The sequence below is a fragment of the Notamacropus eugenii genome, chromosome 2 (assembly GCF_028372415.1).
Source record: "Notamacropus eugenii isolate mMacEug1 chromosome 2, mMacEug1.pri_v2, whole genome shotgun sequence".
NCBI lineage: Eukaryota > Metazoa > Chordata > Mammalia > Diprotodontia > Macropodidae > Notamacropus > Notamacropus eugenii.
This window is the reverse complement of record NC_092873.1, coordinates 438288752-438307546: the sequence shown is the minus strand read 5'-3', so window position 1 is coordinate 438307546 and position 18795 is coordinate 438288752. Positions and strand designations below refer to the sequence as shown.

Here is an 18795-nt window from a genome sequence, read left to right as displayed (position 1 = left end):
AAACTGAGGCTCAGATGTGAAGTGACTTGCCCAATGTGATGCCAACAGTGACAGGATTTGAATCCAGCTCCTCTGTCTCTAAATTCAGCAATTTCCCCTCTGCGTGTCATTGATATTGTTGGTTTGGGTCCTTCCTTTTCCAAAAGGACCAGTGACATCATGGACGATGTCTTGACTTGCACTGTGTCTTTCTTAAAAGATCTAGAACCCCTGATGAGTCATATAATCTGCAAGAATTTACCATATGCCTGCTTTGGTGTTCATCCTTGCGGCAGGTACCAGGTACCTGAGACCAATCAGTTCTTACTCTCCCCTTTGTAGGTGCTTCTGTTCATCTGCATTTATGTTCATGTATTTGATATAATCTCTGTGTGTATTCTGTTCAACCTGTGTGTTTATTCATATCAGATCCATGTATATCTCTTCCATCTCCCTACTTGAATTGATTGTAAACTCCTTCTGGGCAAGGACTGGATGTCTCATCCAAAATCCCTAACCCAGATCTGCTGGAGAAGGTGCCGATGAGTTCAAGCCTGCAGCCTGCCCTGGAGGATTAAATGAGAGATTGAGAACCAGGCAAGACTGGCCTTAGATGCTAGCACTCATAAGTATGTTGGGGAATTCATTAGAATGGGAGGAGGTAAAAAACAGTCTGACCTAGTCTGAGTCACTGTTTTCAGAGAGGAGACCAGACCTCATGGACTCTTAGGACTATATGTTGCCCTTCTCCCTGTAACACCTCTGGCTTTATTTTTCTTATCATAATATAGACTAGAAGACCTTGAGGTAAAATGAAAAAGAAGTCAAGGCAGATTCAGGGAAAGGTCCTTAAAGAGACTCCTTTAAGGCCTCTAATAGGGTTATAAAGCCAGTAGGATACCTCCAAGATTGGGAGCTCCCCTTTTCATCTTTTGCTTTGCAGTATGGAGTAGGCTGTGGTGAAGTTGATTGCAGTGCCAGGAAGAAAGACTCTGAGTTCTGAGTGGGCCCTGGTTGGGGGCAGCTGGGGGGCGCAATGCAGCAGCTGGGAGGGATGAAGGTGATGGTGGCACTGTGCCAAATCAGCTGCCACCCCTTTGCATCAGTGGTGCCTCTTGGCACGTTTACACCCTTCTCTGAGCTGGCAGGGGCTCCAATTACCAGCTCTGGCTGCCAAGAAGGTGAGACACCCCACCCTTGTCCAGGTCCCCCACGGCTTCTAGGTCCCATGGTCCTTCAGGGGCCCTGCCCCTCAGTGGGAAAGGGGTGTTCTTGGAGGGAATAGATTAGCTTTTAGTGCCTAAGGATTAGGGGCCTGATGACAGGGTGTCAGGGTGTTCCTTCGAATGGGTGGCTTCATAATCCTCAGCCAGAGTACCAGGGGCTGTGATGCCCTTTGATCTGTGCCTTTGAAAGCTCCATTATACAGACACAGCCCATGTTTCCATAAAGGGAAGAACAATCGTTTCCAGCCCAGACAAAGGCCTCTTTGTACAGCCCTGGGACCTGAGTCCAGTCGTCACAGGAGCAGGGGGAGGAGAAGAACCCCGCCCTAGGATGGGGAGGGGGGGCAGGGTGATGCTGGGTGAGGCAGCTGCGTGGCTCTCTCCAAGCCTGCCTCTGGTGGGCAAAGGGCACTCATGACATCATATTGCCCAATGGACACACCCAAAGCTAATGGGGTGGGGTGGGTCTGGCAGTTTGATAGGAAAAGACGATGGGGGGCCCCCCAGCCATCTTACCTTAGCTTTGGGGAGGATCAGGGTATCAGGGATGGGCCCCACGTAGCCCTCTGTCCAGTCATCCCTAGCTCACGTTCCCCATCTGTGTCCATGGGAATCATAAGGCCACCTCCTGGGTTGGGTCCTCTCCAGATTACTGCCTAGACAAGCCAGCTGCCCTGAGACTGAACACACAGAAAACAGGGGGATTCGGGGATGAATTCGAGGTATAGGCAAGTCCTGTAAAAACTGTTTTGGTCAACAGTCTAGTTATGTTTCTGGACTCCTCAGATGAATGGTTTTAAAAGCTTAAAAAATATACCTAGGATTACAAGAAAACCAATTTGATTTAAGTAATTATCAAAATTAACCATTTAAAAAGCTTATTATTGTAACAGTAAATGAACTGTATATTAAAATACAGCTATAAAAATGAACAGGTTTAAAAAGACCAAATTTGTGTAGCGAGTCAGGACACCCATTTACTTGGGGGGTGGACATTTCAGAGAATATTGGGAGTTCTGAGCAAGGAATGGGGTGGGGCGGATCTGTAGGAGACCCATTGATCCAGATCAGAGGCAACCCTAGGGAAAGAAAAGGTGGGGTGCAATGAAGACAACCTTATTATGACACGAATATATTCATATTAATGTTAGAAAATCTTACTTTTCATGTGAAGTATTTTTTTTAAATAATGTCAAGCCATGCATTATATTGGGGGGCTCTGAGTTTCCCCCCGGACAGAGCAGGACATTTTCACATCTTGCCTACACCATACTAGCCGTACTCCAGAATGAAAAGAGCCTACCACCACCTTACTACAGGGGGAGAGGGGGGGAGATTTGGGAGGGAGGTAACCTCACACTTTGCAAATGATTTTGCAAAGCAAATCAAGCTAATGGAGCAGGGCCACAAGCCTGGCCCTTGTGAAGGCAAAGGTGGAGACAATGTGCTCTAGTGGGAATTATTCCCCTTTACCCCATGCCAACGTGTTTGCCAGTCAAATCCAGGCTTTCTGGAGGCCCATAGCCCATTTTTGTCTCCTTTAGAAATACAAGAACTCCCTGATCTGAGGGTCATGGTTTGGGCTTCACCCAGTTGTTTGTTTCACCTTTCTATGAGCACTCTCTGTCAGCCATAAGATAGACAATTTGGGACTTAGCCTTGAAAGAATCTGGGAACTCGTCCAGAAATGGAGGGTGTGGGGTGGGAGGGGTGGGGGTCAGATGTGGACCCCATGTTGTCCCTGGGAACAAGCTAAAGCCCATCTGGGTAGTATTCTTGGATGTACATGGGGAGAGGGAGGTGGATGGTAGGCCTCCCAGGTGCCATGATCAGTTACCAGATGGCAGGATGGGGATGGAGAAAGGAACCTTGGGGCACTGGAGAGAAAGAAACTCCAGCTGACCCCAGGAGAAGTAGAGACCAAGGCATGTGGGGCTGGAAACCAGGCCTGCAGGTGGCAAACCTGTTCCTGCCCACAGAGACTTGCTGTGTTGATTTTGGCAGCCCCTGCCCAGAATCTCAGTCCTGCCTCAGAGAAGACTGAAACTGAGACTGGGTAGGGCTTGGGGGAAGTGGGGGGAGCTGTTAGGGGCTGCTGGAGATGTTCCCAATCTCATCCTGCCTGTGCTGGCTGAGGCTGGCTGGGGTGGGAACTGGGCCTAGCCAGACCCAGTTAGGGCTGGGGGAACCCTGGGGCTGAGGGACACAGGGGATGTCAAATGGAGGTGCCACTTGGCCCCAAGCCAGTGAGGATTGACTAATAGAGGAGCCTGGGTCTGGGGAAGACAGTAGAGGCTGTCCCCGTCTTCTCCTTTCTCTCTGACTAGCACATATAGATTGATCTTCAGAGCAGAGGTAAGAAAACATCTTCATACCAGCTTCAGCTGAAGAGAATAAGTGATTCATAGAAAAAAAAACGAGAGAGAGAGAGAGAGAGAGAGAGAGAGAGAGAGAGAGGAGAACCAGAGAGATTCACTAAAGAGGAAGGGACAGTATGACAGAACGGCCCAGAAACAGGACAGGAACGATTGCGAGGGCAAACAGAAAGATGGATGGATGGTAACAGTAATAATTAATAATGATAATAGCTAACATTTATAAAGCACTTTAAGTTTTACAAAGTAATTTACACCTGATGTGTCATTTGGTTCTAATACCAACCCTTTGAGACAGATGTAATGCCCATTTTACAGATGAGGAAACTGAAATTGAGAACTTTAACATAATAAATGAGATGGGATTCAAGTTCAGGTGAAATGACCTCCTTTGAGAGAATCTGAAAGCTAAATAAATATTTCAAAAGATTGAGCCCCACCCTTCTCCATTTGCTTTCTGCCACTTATTAGCTTGAATCCACCATGAGTCCCAGGACTTTTGCCCTCCACTACTTTCTCAACGTACACTGATGATCATTTCATCTTGAGGTACCTTGACATCTGGGTGTGCTAGCCTTGTTTTCAGGGATCCTTCTTCTCTCTTCCATTGCCACCATCACTACATGCTCTTACACAAGAACTCAGTTCTATTCCAGAAGATACTGAAACAAAGATAGTACAATGAAGTGACAAAGTGGATAGAGCCCTGGGTTTCAGTCGGACTAGACCTGAGTTCAGATCCTGCCTGAGACACGTACTAGTTACATAACTTTATGGACAAGTCACTTAAATGCTTTGTGTCTCAGTTTCCTCATCTGTAAAATAAGAATTATAATAGCATTTACCCCTTAGCGAGGATCAAATAAGATACCATATGTATACTATTTTGTAAACCTTAAAGTGTTATGTAAATGCTGGTTATTATTATTTTTAGTACCTGGCTAATAGTAAGTGCTCAGTAAATGCTTGTTTGGCTGCCATGTTGGCTAAGGCTGGCTAGGGCGACAGGAGCCATTGCTCCCAATTTTTCCTCGCTTTCTATTTCCCTTTCCCCAACCACACTTCAAGAGTGGGCTTTCGACCGGTAAACAGAACACCCACTATCAAATCAGTTATGGTATATATTATTGTTGTTTAGTGGGTTTAATCGTATCTAACCCTTTGTGACCCCACTTGAGGTTTTCATGGCAAAGATGCTGCCATGCGCAGTTTGCCGTTTCCTTCTCCATCTCATTTTATAGATGAGGAAACTGAGACAAATAGCATTAAGTCACTTGCCCAGGGTCAAAAAGCTAGTAAATGTCTGAGGACAAAATTGAACTCAGGGAAATGAATCTTCCTGATGCCAAGCCCAGCGCTCTACCCACTGCTTCTAGACGTCTAGGGACATCTAGATGTCCCATTGTGTTATATACTCTGCATGTTTTATGAGTATATGTTAAAGCATTTTGAAAACCTTAAATTCTCTATAAATGCTAGTTTCTACAACAATTGCTACAACTACTACTAGTAGTACAGTACAGTAACTGTTACTCCCACAACTACTATTACTACCACTACCAGTAGGTGTCAGGCACTGGGCTAGGTGCTGAAGCTACACAGACAAAAATGCTGCAATCCTATCCTCGAGGAGTTTATACACATGCATATACGCATAAATATATGCACAATATATCCCAAGTAAATCTAAGGTAATGGTGGGGCAGGAGCGGGGCACTACCAGCTATCAGGGTGGGTCAGGAAAGGCCTCCTGAAGGAGGAGGAGGGGATGTTGGAGCAGAGCTTTGAAGGGGGTCCAGAGTCCTAAGAGACAGAAGTAGAAGGGTACGTTAGTAACAGGGTGGGAAAGTAAGAGTGCCAATGGAAGAATTCTCAGGCTAGGGGATCCTCAGAGTTCCTAAGCTATGCTCTAGACCCGGCTAGACTTATCCACCAACCTCCTCTCTAGTCCAGGCCTGGTATCTTTCGGAGCAGAATATCCCCAGGCCTCTTTTGAGATTGTGCAGGGCATCACTTTGGTGTGACTTCACTGGTCCCGTCTCTAAGTAGAGGCTTACTCTCAGCCAGTCAGGAAGCCTCTAGTGTGCATGGCTCATTTTTAGGACTTAGCCCATGTTATGGTGTGATCATTTGTTATTTAGTTCCCTTATCCCACCTCACTTTCTTCCCTTTCCCCAAGGGAAAAACAAAGAAATGCAAGACAGGGTTGGAATTCGTCACCTCAAAAATCAGGATAATTTACAAGAACACAGAGGTCACTCACAAAGTTCATACAAGATAGTTCCTTTATAGGTGGGGCAGGCGATAAGAGAGTGAACAAGGCAGCTGGAGAGAAAGGCAAAGGAAACAGAAATAGAAGCCAGGAATGGTAAGTTCATAGATAGAGAACTGGTCCAACCCTTCCATTTTACTTATGAGAACATTAAGGCCCAGAGAAATCGTTATTGGTCCAAAGTCACACACATGGCAAGTAGCAGAGATTAGGTTTCAAACTCAGCTCCTCTCCCTCTAAATCCATTATCCTATTGGACCAGGCTTCCTAGTGAGGGTGCGGGGTGGGCACAGCATAGAGGCTGAGAAAGAAGGGTAAGGTTAAGAAGGGAATGAGATGAACAGAGAGAAAGAGAGTGTGTGTGTTTGTAACACTTCATAGATTTAGGAGAACCCTTAATGTTAACCTCGTATTTTTTTAGAGGAAGAGACTGAAGTCCAGAGACATTAAATAATTTGCCCTAGGTCACACTGGTAAACAACAGAGCCTGGATTTCGATCTAAGAAGAATAAGCATTTATTAAATGCCTATTGTGTGCCAAGAACCCTATAAATATTATCTCCTTTGATCCTCACAAAAACCTTGGAGAAAGGGTCTGTTATCCCCATTTTATAGTAGAGGAAACTGAGGCAGACAGTGACTTGTTCAGGGTCACATGTTCAGTCATTTGTCATGTCCAGCTCTTCTTTTACAACCCCATTTGAGTTTTTCTCACTTCAGAGATATTGGAGTGGTTTGCCATTTCCTTCTCTAGCTCATTTTATAGATGAGGAAACTGAGGCAAACAAGGTTAAGTGACTTGTCTGGGATCACACAGCTAGTAGGTGTCTGAGACTGAATTTGAACTCAGGTGAGTCTTCTGACTTCAGGCCCAGTGCTCTATCTGCTATGGCGCCACCTAGCTGCCTAAGTCCTCTCTGCCTTTAAATGCAATACTCTTTCCACTAAATGGTAAGGAGTCAATATTTTGCTTATTGGATATCTCTTCTCTTTGGTTCAGTCAGGTAGGCTTTCTAAGAGTGAGAAGAATGACTACTGGTGCTGCCTTGAGGGGGCCTTATTCCAATAACAAAGTAATTTTTAGTTTTCTGGGCCAGGTGAGTAAGAAAAGGACTTTTATGGTTTTTGCCAAGTCAATCCCTCTCCTCAGACTCTTACTAGCTATGTGACCCTGGGCAAGTCACTTAATCCTGATTACCTACAAAAAAAAAAAAGAAGAGGAAAGAAAGAGAAGCCAATCCCACTATTGCTTAGGAATCTTGTAAAGGTTAAGGGGGAGGGAGGGATGGTGGAGGAGGATTTTTAGAGGGTGAATAGTAAGACCACAAATCTAGAAAAGGAAAGTATTTTAGAGATGTCTGAATGTCCTGGACAAGACATCTGGGATCAGGATTTGCTGGTAAATGTTTAACAACCAACTCTCTGAAGAAAATTGTCCACAATAGTCTTTTAAATTTAATCTGCATGATTAACCTTTTCTCTAACACTTTCTTAAGCCTAGACAATCAACAAAAGCAAAAAAAAAAAAAAAATCAAGCCCTGATTTGTAACATGGAAATGCTCACTTTGAAAATTTAACAATTGGCTCTTGAACAGGTGCACACTCCCTGCTGGGTACCTCTTGTCCCCCCTGCATTTCCTCCCTCCATCTGGGCTTCAGTTTCCTCAAATGGGATTTAGATTTGCCTCAGGGATAGAAGAGAGGACTAAATTATATCCATCAGGGTTCAAGGTTGGTGAAGGGAAAGCCTGGAGAAGGAATTTTCTTCTTGTATACTTATGGGAATCGGCATTTCAGGCTAAGAGTCTTAAAGGACCTATTCATATAATACAACTCTTTGATTTTACAGATAAACTGAGGTCCATAGATGTAATATGTAGCATGTAACAAAGTAACATGGCTAGTTAGTAATATAATTAGTAGTAGATCCAGTGCTCAAGCCCAGGTGTCCTAATTTCTACTACATTACATTGGACTGGGGTGAGTTGCACTATACTGAACTCCTAGTTTGGGTCCTGGTAGTCTCTCCTCCTCATTTACTTATTCATTCAGCAGACATTGCCATTCCTGAGACACACACATCTGGCCCTGGCAACAGGTATAAATGCCCAGAAAGTCCTTGCCTCTGAAGAGAACCCTCCCCCCCCATTACTTATTCCGGAGATCAAGTGGTAGGAAAGCTGTGACTCAGCTGAATTCTTCAGATAGAAAGTATTCCTGAATGGGGAATTAATGCCTGGGATTAATTAGTTTGGGGCTTTTATTTCAAAGATCTCAAAGGGAACAAACAAACAATTGGTTGAATGGTGTGGTAGTGTCTCCAGCAAGAGAGCCATGTGAAGTAATACAAAAACCCAGAAAGTTGTATACAATGAAGTGTTAAAATGTGGGGTAAAGATGATAAATGCTATAGGACTAGGAGAAATCAGTGTGGGTGGGGATAGTTTGGGAAGATTTCGTTGGTAGGAAGAGACTCCAACATGGGATAGACTCTCGATCTTTTTCACTCCCAACCCTGGGAGGTCTGGAGGGTGAGGTTAATAAATTCAGCTTAACAAATATTTGTTAAGTGGATGTTATATACAGAGAGCTCTGCTGGCTTCTGCGGTTGAGACAGAGTTTAGGTTTACACAATGGCTATTGCCCTCACTGGGTGTGAGGCAGCTGAGTAAGTGGTGTAGTAGACACAGCATTGTACTTCAAGACGGGAAGATCTGAGTTCAAATTTTGCCTCAGACACTTACTAGCTATATGACTCTGGGCAAGTCACTAATCTGCTCTCACCTTCAATTTCCTCATCTGTAAAATGGGAATAAAAATAGCATCTGCTTCTCAGGAGTGTAGTGAGGATCAAAGGAGGTGATATTTGTAAAGTGCTTAGGAGGTTTCAAGGGACCCTAAAAATAATACTGGCTTTTGTTGTTTCAGTTGTGCCTGACTCTCTGTGACCACATTTGGGGTTTTCTTGGCGAAGATACTAAAGGGGTTTGCCTTTTCCTTCTCCAGCCCATTTTGCAGGTGAGGAAATGGAGGCAAACAGGGTTAAGTGACTTGTCTAGGGTCACAAGGCTAGTAAGTATCTAAGTCCAGATTTGAATTCCTAAAGATAAGCATTCCTGACTCCAGGCCATGCACTATCCCCTGTGCCACCTGGTTGCCCACTGACATCAAGAGACCTGGGTTAATATCCAAGTTTCCTACCTATGGGACTTTTGTCAATTAACCTCAGTATTTTCATCTGTCAAATGGATGATCTACCTCAACACTGTTGTGAGAATTAAATGGGACAAATGCATAAAACTATTATTGACAGATTTGAGTGCTGAGAAAGAGAAGACTTGGATGAAGATAACTTGCCTCTCTCTATGAACTATACTGAACTCCTAGTTTGGGTCCTGATACTCTCTGCTCCTCATGCACTTATTCATTCAGCAGACATTATTGAGCACCTATACTGTGCTACACATTCCTCAGACACATACATGTGACCCTGGCAACAGGCATAAACTTCCAGAAAGTCTTTGCCTCTGAAGAGAACCCCATTACCCCATAACCCTTTCCTATGCTAGGGATCAGTCAATCAGGCACCTCTTAAATGCTTACTATGTGCCAGGCAGTGCACCATAGCAAATTAAATGCCTACTATGTGTCAGGTAACTCACCATAGCAAATAGAAAATTGACCTTGAAATCAAGAAGACCTGGGTTTACATATTGGCTGTGTGACCCTGCTCAGGTCTCTGAACCTCTTAGTGCTTTAGGCAACTCTTAGTCTAAATTTCAGAGGAGAGGCTTACCTTGATAGAAGGAGTTTTCTATCCCAGGGAAATCACAGGTTCCTTTTCTATCCTTAATTCCTGGGTATCGAAATGCTGGAGAGACTAAGAGAGCCCTTGAAACAATCCTGGTCCTCCAAGGTTCACATTCTCTCAGAAGAGTCAATTTATCCATATAAAAGTACATGCCTAGCAATCTGAGACATAGCAGGTGTGATCAGCAAGCAAGGTCCTGAGATGGAGGTGGGAGGTGGGTGGAGTGCCTTTGCCATCATGGGGGACAGTCAATCTGTGTCAAGTTTGGGAGATAGAGTTCCATGAACAACAAGAAAGCTAACTTGGCTGATCTACAGAAGTACTGGATCATAGCCTGGCAAGAAGGGCAATAGCATAGAATAAGATTGGATTCAGGCTGTAAAGAACCTTAAATGAGTTTTTATTTAGTTTGAGGGGTAATAGGGAGCCATAGGAGATGACTGAGCTGAAAATTACATAGGAAAATCACTTTGGCAGCTGTGTCAAGAACATCATGGATCAGGGGTGGGTGGTGGGTGGAGAAGAGGTAGGGAGGCTAATTATGAGACTAGTCCAGGTAAGAGTGATAAAGGTGTGAGCTAGGATGGTGGCCACATAAATGAGCAGATAAGAGTCAATCATCCTAGTATTCCAGTGACTACAGAGAAGAGGGCTTGGGGAGAATTTTCATTCCTTTTTTTCTGGAGGTGGTGATGGGGATAGTGCTCTTCATCAAAGGTTTTATCTGACTCCCACACACCCAAGAGATGACCCTGGGTTCTCTAAAGTCATAGGAAGTACAAGCCCAGACAGAGTATTGAGCCAGGGATGGATAGGGTGCTTATCAACAGAGGATCAGCCTTAAGTGGTTCCTAGAGCCTGGAATTCCTTCTGCTCTCCTCCCAGTCTTGGATTCTCCCTTAAATTCCTTCCAAGTATATCTCAAGCACCATCTCAGAGTGGCAAGTGTATCCCAGCTGGAGAATATGAGCTTCTTAGGGCAGTTTCTGTTTTCTGCTGCAATCTCTCTAAGTCTAACACAGAGACTTGTAGTAGTCATCGAACTGAATTGAAATGAATCTCCTGAAAACTGACCAAAGGAGGGAGAGGAGTCAGTTAGGTGTGGAGGGGGTGTGACCCATGTTGTGGAGGGTGTGTTAACTCCAGTGAAGTCATGACTTTGGAAATTTGGAAATACTGAGAGTTGTCACCTTCCTGTATTGCTGCAGAAATCTAACCAATGTTGGATCCTCTAGAGGGTGGGTCAGCCTCTTACCTGAGGAGCTAAGGCGTCTCATGATGTCAGAAGAAGGAGCAGTTTCTGGGGGATTGGTGAAATCCTATGTGGTGTCACAAGGGACTGGACTAAATTTTAAAGTGGAGCAAAGTATGTCAGTTTCTGTCCTTCCCCTCCAGAGAGGTCAAGGCTTTGAAGACTATTACCACTGAAGTCTCTTAGTATTAAAGTCTTTATGTCTTTTTCTGGGAGGTCTTGGGCTGATGTGGTCTAGTGGAAAGAGCTTTAGATTTGGACACTAGATAGCTGTGTGGCCATGGGCATGTCTACCACTTTACCTCTCTAGGCCTCAGTTTCCTCATTTGTAATATTAGGGAGTTGGACATGTGGCCTCGAAGTTCTTTCCAACTCTAGATTAGAAGTCGTATAATTAGAGTTCTCATCCTGGCCCCACTATTATAATAGTTGACATTTTATACAGTGTTTGGAAAACATCTGACATATTGCCTCATCTGAACCTCACTTACAAACATATAAGTAATTAATAATAATGCCTAACATTTCTGTAGTGCTTACTGTGAGCCATGCACTGTCTTAAGTGCTTCATAATGATTATCGCCTTTGATCTGCACAACAACCCTGGGAGGGAGGTGCCCTTATTATCCCCATTTTACAGATGAGGAAACTGAGGCAAATGGGTTAAGAGACTTGTCTAAGATCACACAACTAGTAAGTGTCTGGGCTTAGATTTGAACTCAGGTCTTCTTGGCTCTAGGCTCAGGGCTCTCTATTCGAAGAGACAGGTATTATAGGTATTATTATCTCGATTTTACAGATGAGGGATTTGAGATTCAGGGAAAGTGTGTTTCCTAGTCAAATATTAGTATCAGAGAGCATAACTCAAACCCAAGACTCTTATTACAATTCCAACATTCTAGCCATTAAGCCATGTTGCTAGCTATATGGCCCTGCACTACTTAACCTTTTGGGGACTCCGTGTCTTCAAAATTACGATTGTGAAACTAGGATGATTTCTAAAGTTTTCGACTTCTAATATCTAACAATCTATGATTTACCCCAGGGCTCAGGGAGGGCCCCCTGCCCAAGCACCCAGGCAGCAGCTGGCCAGCTGACTGAGACTGTGACTCATTCAGTTATGGGTAAGGAGTTTCATGCCCCCTCCCCCACCCTCCCTAGCCCTGAAGCCTTTCTTAGGTGTTTACACTTGAGAGCAGGTGCACCCAGGTCATGCTACTGGGAGTCAAGTAAATAAGATGGAGCCCTGAAAGGGGGAGGGGGTTCGAGACTGAGATGAGACACTACAGACACCGAGGATGAACCTGATGCCAAGGGCAGAAATGTGGGAGTTGGCCACTGGGCAGGGTTAGGAACAGTGGCTGCAGAGGGTGGGAGGTAGCAGATGAAGCAAAGGCATCTCCTAGGCACGAGGCACAAATTTCTCTGCTCCCTCAATCGTAACACTCAAGGGAGGTCCCTGAGACTTCCTGCCCCCAGGCAGGAGGACATCTCAGGGCTCTCGAGGTCCAAGTTTCAGCCTCCTGATTTCCTGATGCTTCCACTGTTTCTGTTTCTAATCTTTCATCTTTCCCTAATGTTGTTGTTCACCAGTGCCCTCCCTCTCCCCTCAGCTCCAGCCTTACAGCTAAGAGTTCAGTCAGTGTAGGTAAGAAGTGGGGTGGTGACCTGAACAGAGAGGAAGTGGGGTGGTGTTATTACCACAGTGGTTTATCACTTAAAAGAGGGCAAGTTCTACCTCAGACTGACCCTTCATGTTCTGGATGAGGAAGGGAGGTAGCTTAAGATTTAGCAGAGAAAGGTGGGCATCAGAACTCTCATAAGGCAATGGGGTGGTAGAGAGGAATGGGCATGAGGCTGGAAACAAGCAAGGTCCCTTTTCTCCCTCTTATCATTTGAGTTCTGTCTCAGACATCAACCTGCCATGTGACATTAAGTGGATCATTAACCTTCTCTGAGGCTTAGTTTCCCCATCTGTAAAATTAGGGGGTTGAACTAGGTGGTCTCTAGGATCCCTTCCAACTCTAATGTTTTAGGATCTGGAGTTTTCTTTGGCAGGGTGGGTGGTAATGGCAAAAGAAGATGTTTGGAAAACTGGGGCCAGAAGAGGGAGTACTTCTACTCTGTCCTTTTATGACTTTAGGTAAGCTGCAGGTATGCCAGTTACCCTACCCCTAACCACTAGAGTTAGGCTTCTCATCCGGAAGGTGGTAAGAGATACTAACTAGCTATGTGACCTTAGGCAAACCATCTAACTTAGTATCAAGGAATTTCAATCTGGGAAGGACCTTGGAGAGCATCTGGTCCACCTATATAAAGCTTCTCTTATCTTTTGATTCATTATCTCACCATGAAAATAATCCTTTCAAAAATCTTCTTGTTAGCAAAAATCTGGAAACAACTGATATGTCCTGTGACTCAGGAGGAACAAACTGTCATAGATAGAATATTGTTTCCCCCATAACATATGACCAATATGGAGAATGCCAAGAGATAGGAGAAAAGCTTCAAAGTGATGCAGAGGAATGGAGATGCAGAAATAAACAGTACAACTTTGTCACTGCCTTGTTCTCTCTCTTTTTGTAAGATTTTGGAAATAAATATTTTAATTAAATAATCACATATTAAAAACATTACAGAGTAAGTAAATCTTCATTCTAAAGGATCTTATACAAATGGAACTTTCAAGAGATTCTCTATCAGCATTTTTTTGTGTGTGGATATACCATAGCTCAACTGTATTTGGTTAACCTACTGCTTTAGATGTATAACTTCTTGTAGATCTGAGATTTGAAAGAGATTTTAAGACTCAAAACTGTTCCTTTTTCCTTAGTATTATGGCAGATTGATACCCGGGCTCTGACCTGTTTTGATCTGACATGAAAATATTTAAAGACATTGTTCATTATATCAGCAGCAGCATTTTGTAGAAGTGAGATCTGAGTGCATGTATCTGCATGATGCATCTTTATTCTATCAGTAGACTTGTCTTTTGCAATGAACATTTCTTGGAGCTGGCAAAACTCTTGCTTCATTTCCATGGCATGTAGCTGCAGTGTTGAACTTACAGTTATATCTTTATAAGATAACCTACAAAAAACCGGCTCTTCTTGATGCCATTTGGGGTTTTCTTGGGAAAGATACTGGAGTGGTTAGCCATTCTCTTCTCCAACTGATTTTACAGGCAATGAAATGGAGGCAAACAGGGGTAAGTGACTTGTCTAGGGTCACACAGCTAGCAAGTGTCTGAGGCCACATTTGAACTTAGGAAGATTCATCTTCCTGACTGCAGGCCTGGCACTGAGTAGACCCCTGCACTGAGCCGGGGGAACCGGTATCAACCAAGATCTTTCAAGGCAGATCCCCAAGCATGTGCTGATAAAGAAACCTCATTTCCATAGGGGAAAAGGAATGAGGAATAAATCCTAAAAGTGCAGTCTAGTGTGACCCACATGCCACACAGTAGTTTCTACTCATTTTTTCTTTCTCATACAATGACTCAAAAAAGTCACCACTATTGTGAATTGCAGGCTCTAGTTGCTGCTTTATTTTTGACTACTTGCTCCAAGGAAACCATAGTTTCTTGGGATAAGCAATTCTGAAATTTTCTGTGATGTTTTTCAATATGATATCATTATTATCATAAATAAACTCCAAAGGTCCCCAGGAAACAGGATTCTGAGTACCTGTAGCATGGAATACAGCAGCCACCCAGAAACAGTAGGACACCAGTCATGTCTCCTAAAGCCCCCCTCCCCTTTTCTGGGCCCTATTTTTTCAGACTCCCCATTACACACTTGATGTTCTTTCTTGTTAATACAGACTACTGCCAACACTCCCTGAACTCGACATTCCATTCATCTCTAACTGTGCCCCATTCCTGAAATGCCCTCTCTGGGAATCCTCATCTTTCTTCAAAGCTCAGCCTAGGGGGTACCTTTCCAATGAAGCCTTCCCAGACTCCCTTTGCTGCCCCAACTTGTCTCCTTTTTCATATTATATTGTACTTATTTAAAGGTAAGGAATGAAAATGCCTTGAGAGCAGAGCCTGTTTTGCTTTTGTCTTTGTATACGAGTAGAGACTGAATCAGAAGCTTGGTGGGGCAGTGGATAAAGTGCCAGTCCTGGAGTCAGGAAGACTCATTTTCAAATCTGGCATCAGACAGACTAGCTGTGTGTCACTGGGCAAGTCACTGAACCCTGTTTGCCTCAGTTTTCTCATCTGCAAAATGAGCTGGAGAAGGAAGTGGCAAACCACTCCAGGATCTTGACCTTAAGAAAACCCCAAGTGGAGAGTCAGCTATGACTGAACAACATCAACAAGGGACTGGATCCCTGGGTGTGATTTCACTGGCATAGGGGACTGCCCAGTGAGAAAACTCCCTCTGCCAATGTAATGTTGCCATCATCTTCTCTGAAACTCATAATTTGAGAGATTGGCAGAGAGTACCAAGAGTTGAAGTGACTTTCCCAGGGTATAAACAGTAGTACGTGTCAAAGACCAGACTTGAACGCAGGAGTTCTTAGCTTCAAGGCCAGTTCTATAACCACTATGCCCCATGCCTCTATGTGCTTTGTACATAGAAGACACTTAATAAATCTTTGTGAATTGAATTTATAAATTAATTGAATTTATGAATTAGTAAGTTTATAATAATATTTTCTAATCCCTATCCCCTTCATTTTTACAGGTGAAGAAACTGAGGACCAGAGAGGTTAAATAATTTGCTTAAGATCACAGATGTAGTAAATGGGAGGTTGGGCTAGACAGGTTCCTTTTTTATTGTACTGATTTTCTTTTCCATTACTTATAACAACTTTTTCCCCCTAAAGACAAAGAGGAAAAATAATCAGCAAATCTGATCAATACATTGGGAAAAAAAATCCAAAAATATATGCAATACCCCCCCACCCCTATGGACCTCCTGCCTCTACAAGAGGAAGACTGTGGGAGGTATCTTCTCATATCTCTTCTTTTGGGACTCTGTCTGTTCTTTGAAATTGTGCAAGAGTCCCTTTCTTTGTTTTGTGGTTATGGTCGCTGTTCTTTCCATTTACATGGCTGAAGTCATTGTGTACATTGTTTTCTTGGCTTTGATTACTTCACTCCATATCAGTTCCACGGTTCTTCTTTCCGTGTTTCTCTGTGTTCATCATCTTCATCACTTTTAACAGCACAGCAATATTCCATTACATTGCATGCCACAATTTCTTCTGTCATTCCCCAATGAATGACTATTTTGTTTCCAGTTTTTTGCTGCTACTAAAAGTGTTACTATAAATAACGTTGATGTCTGTGAGTCAGTCAGTTAATAAATGTTTGTTAGGTGCCTACTAAGTGTCAGGCAATATGCTAAACCCTAGGGATACAAAAATGTCAAAAGACACTGTCCTTAGGAGTTCACACTCTCACGGGGGAGATAACAAGCAAACCAACATGTACAAACTATATACAGGAAATGAGAACTTTCTTTGAATCAGTGACCTCCTTGGATTATATACCCAGCAGTGGAATCTCTGGGTCACAGGATCTGGGCATTTTAGTCACTTTCTCTGCATAATTCAAAACTGTTTTCCAAAATGATTGGACTAATTCGCAGCTCACCAGCAATGCATTAGTGTGCCCCACAACTCCCTTAACATTGACCATTCCCATCTTTTGTCACTTTTGACAACTTGCTAGGTGTGAGATGAAACCTCAAGGTTGTTTGGATTTGTGTTGCTCTTATTTTTAGTTATTTGGAAAATTTACAGTTTCTTTTTCAGTTTGCAGTCCTTTTGAGAGATGTTTTCATATCCTTCGATCAATCTATCTATTGGAGAATAGAATGAACTTTTTTTTTTAAATGCTGCTAACTTTATTTCAGTATAATTGGTTTCCTTTGTAGTCTTCTGTATTTGATTTTCTGTATTTCAGAACACTATTCTGAGAAGGGGTCCATTGGTTTCATCAGATAGCCCAAGGGGTCAGGGGGGTCAAGAAGCCCTATGAGAGATGATCTGAGAGATTCTTCCCTTTTCTCTGGTTATCTAGTAAATGCAGAAACTTCCCACACTAAGTACAGTGACTGTGATTAAAGTTGCCTTGAGATCCTTAGATAAGACGTACTCTAGGAGGGCAGGATAGAACACTCTGGTCGATGTGCCTGAGTGAACCTGCAGATGTTGAACAGGCTTTGAGGGGACAGCAGAGACAGGCAGGTGGAAAATTACTTCTGGCCCTAAACCCTGGCAACCAGACAGAAGCTATGTTGGGCCTGGCCAGCAGGAGCAAGGCATTCATGTGGTAAAAAATAAAATTAAAGAACAAAACAAAACAACCCATTCTAGGAAGTTCAAGGAGGCAATTGGTAAGATTCCCAAGAGAATCAGAAAATGTACAATCCCAAACCCAGGCAGGCACAGGCAGAGGGGAGGGTGGACCAGGGAAAACTCCTGTTTTAAACTTCTCTTTTGTAATCTGGTACTTTCTCTCTGGAGGGAGCCTGACCCATGAGTCAGAAGTGGTCAGGCTGGCCCCTCCCCTCCTCTCCCGCTGTGCCCTGAGTCTCAGTGACCTGGGAAAGCAGTTTGAATAACTGTAGGTTCTAAACTAACCAGAAGAATGGAAGAACACTAGAACAGGAAGAGATGATCTGACAATAGCTCACATTCCTATAACATTTTAAAGCTTCTTCACGACAGCAATGAGGGCATATATTGTTAGCATTCCCATTTGACAGATGAGGAAACTGAAGTTCAGACAAAGTCATATGTCCAAGGTCACAGAGTCTGGAAGAAGAAGAATCAGAATATAAATAAAAGTATCCTGACTCTGTGCTGCCTTGTAGTAAATGATCATTATAATTAATTCCCTGGATGGAATGAACTATTCGTTATTTGGACAGAAATGAAAACAACCAAACACCAGTATTCTGGACCAGGAATGTTGACAACAACAATCCATCTGAAGGAAATAAGACAAAGGAACCAAGGCATATCTTTAATCCATCTACTACGTGCCAGGCACTGCGTATTTATTTGTATTACATATGTGTATGGGTGGATGGGGAGAATATAAAATAAAAACAAAGCAGGACCTGCCCCTGAGGGGTTTATGTTGTAAGGGGAGAAATACACATACAGATAGTTGTCTAGTCAGGTGTCTGCTGCATGCCAGGCATTGTGCCGAATGCTGGGGGTCCAAAGAAGGGCAAATCACAGCCCCTGCTTTCCTGGACCTTGTATTCAGATGGGGAAACAATGGTAATCATAAAAGCTAGTATTTATATAGCCTTCTCCAAATATCATCTCAGTTGGTTCTTCCAACACCCTGGTAGGTACTATTCACTCTCCCCACTTTGTAGAGGCAAACAGAGGTTAAGTAGTTTGCCCAGGGTCACACAGCTGGTAAAGATTAGAGGACAAATTTGAACTTGGGTCTTTCTGACTCCAGGCCCAGCACTCTAGCCACAGCAAAAGCAACTATGTACAAACCAGTTATATGAAGGATAACCTGGAGGTGATCTCCTAGGGAAGGTACAAACCAGGATAAAGGGGAACTGGGAAAGGCTTCTTGTGGAAAGTGAGATTTTAGCAAAGACTTGAAGAAAGCCCGGAGGGGATAAAGAGGAGGGAGTGACTGGAAAAGTAGACACAAAATGCATAGATGCCTTTGAGCTGCAGGGTGGTATAGTGTATAGGGAGTTGCATTTCTAGTTCAGAAGACTTGGATTCAAATCCCTCCATGGAGACTTACTGCTATGCAAAACTAGGTAAATAACTTATACTCTCTTGGCCTCAGTTTTTTCATTTGTAAAACAGGGAACTGGATTTGATGATTCCCCCCATCCTCCAAGTTCCTTCCAGTTTTCCAGGAAGACTTTCAGGAAGTACCCAT

General features: G+C 43.5%; 1 long non-coding RNA gene across 1 annotated transcript; it reads right to left on the bottom strand.

The window, feature by feature from the left end:
• Positions 1-374: 374 nt before the first annotated feature.
• LOC140524151 (uncharacterized) lies at positions 375-1586 on the bottom strand. Its single transcript, XR_011973582.1, has 2 exons — positions 881-1586; positions 375-545 (listed from the first exon to the last, which is right to left on the bottom strand). It is a non-coding gene; the product is annotated as an uncharacterized lncRNA (long non-coding RNA).
• Between the last annotated feature and the right edge of the window lie 17209 nt (positions 1587-18795).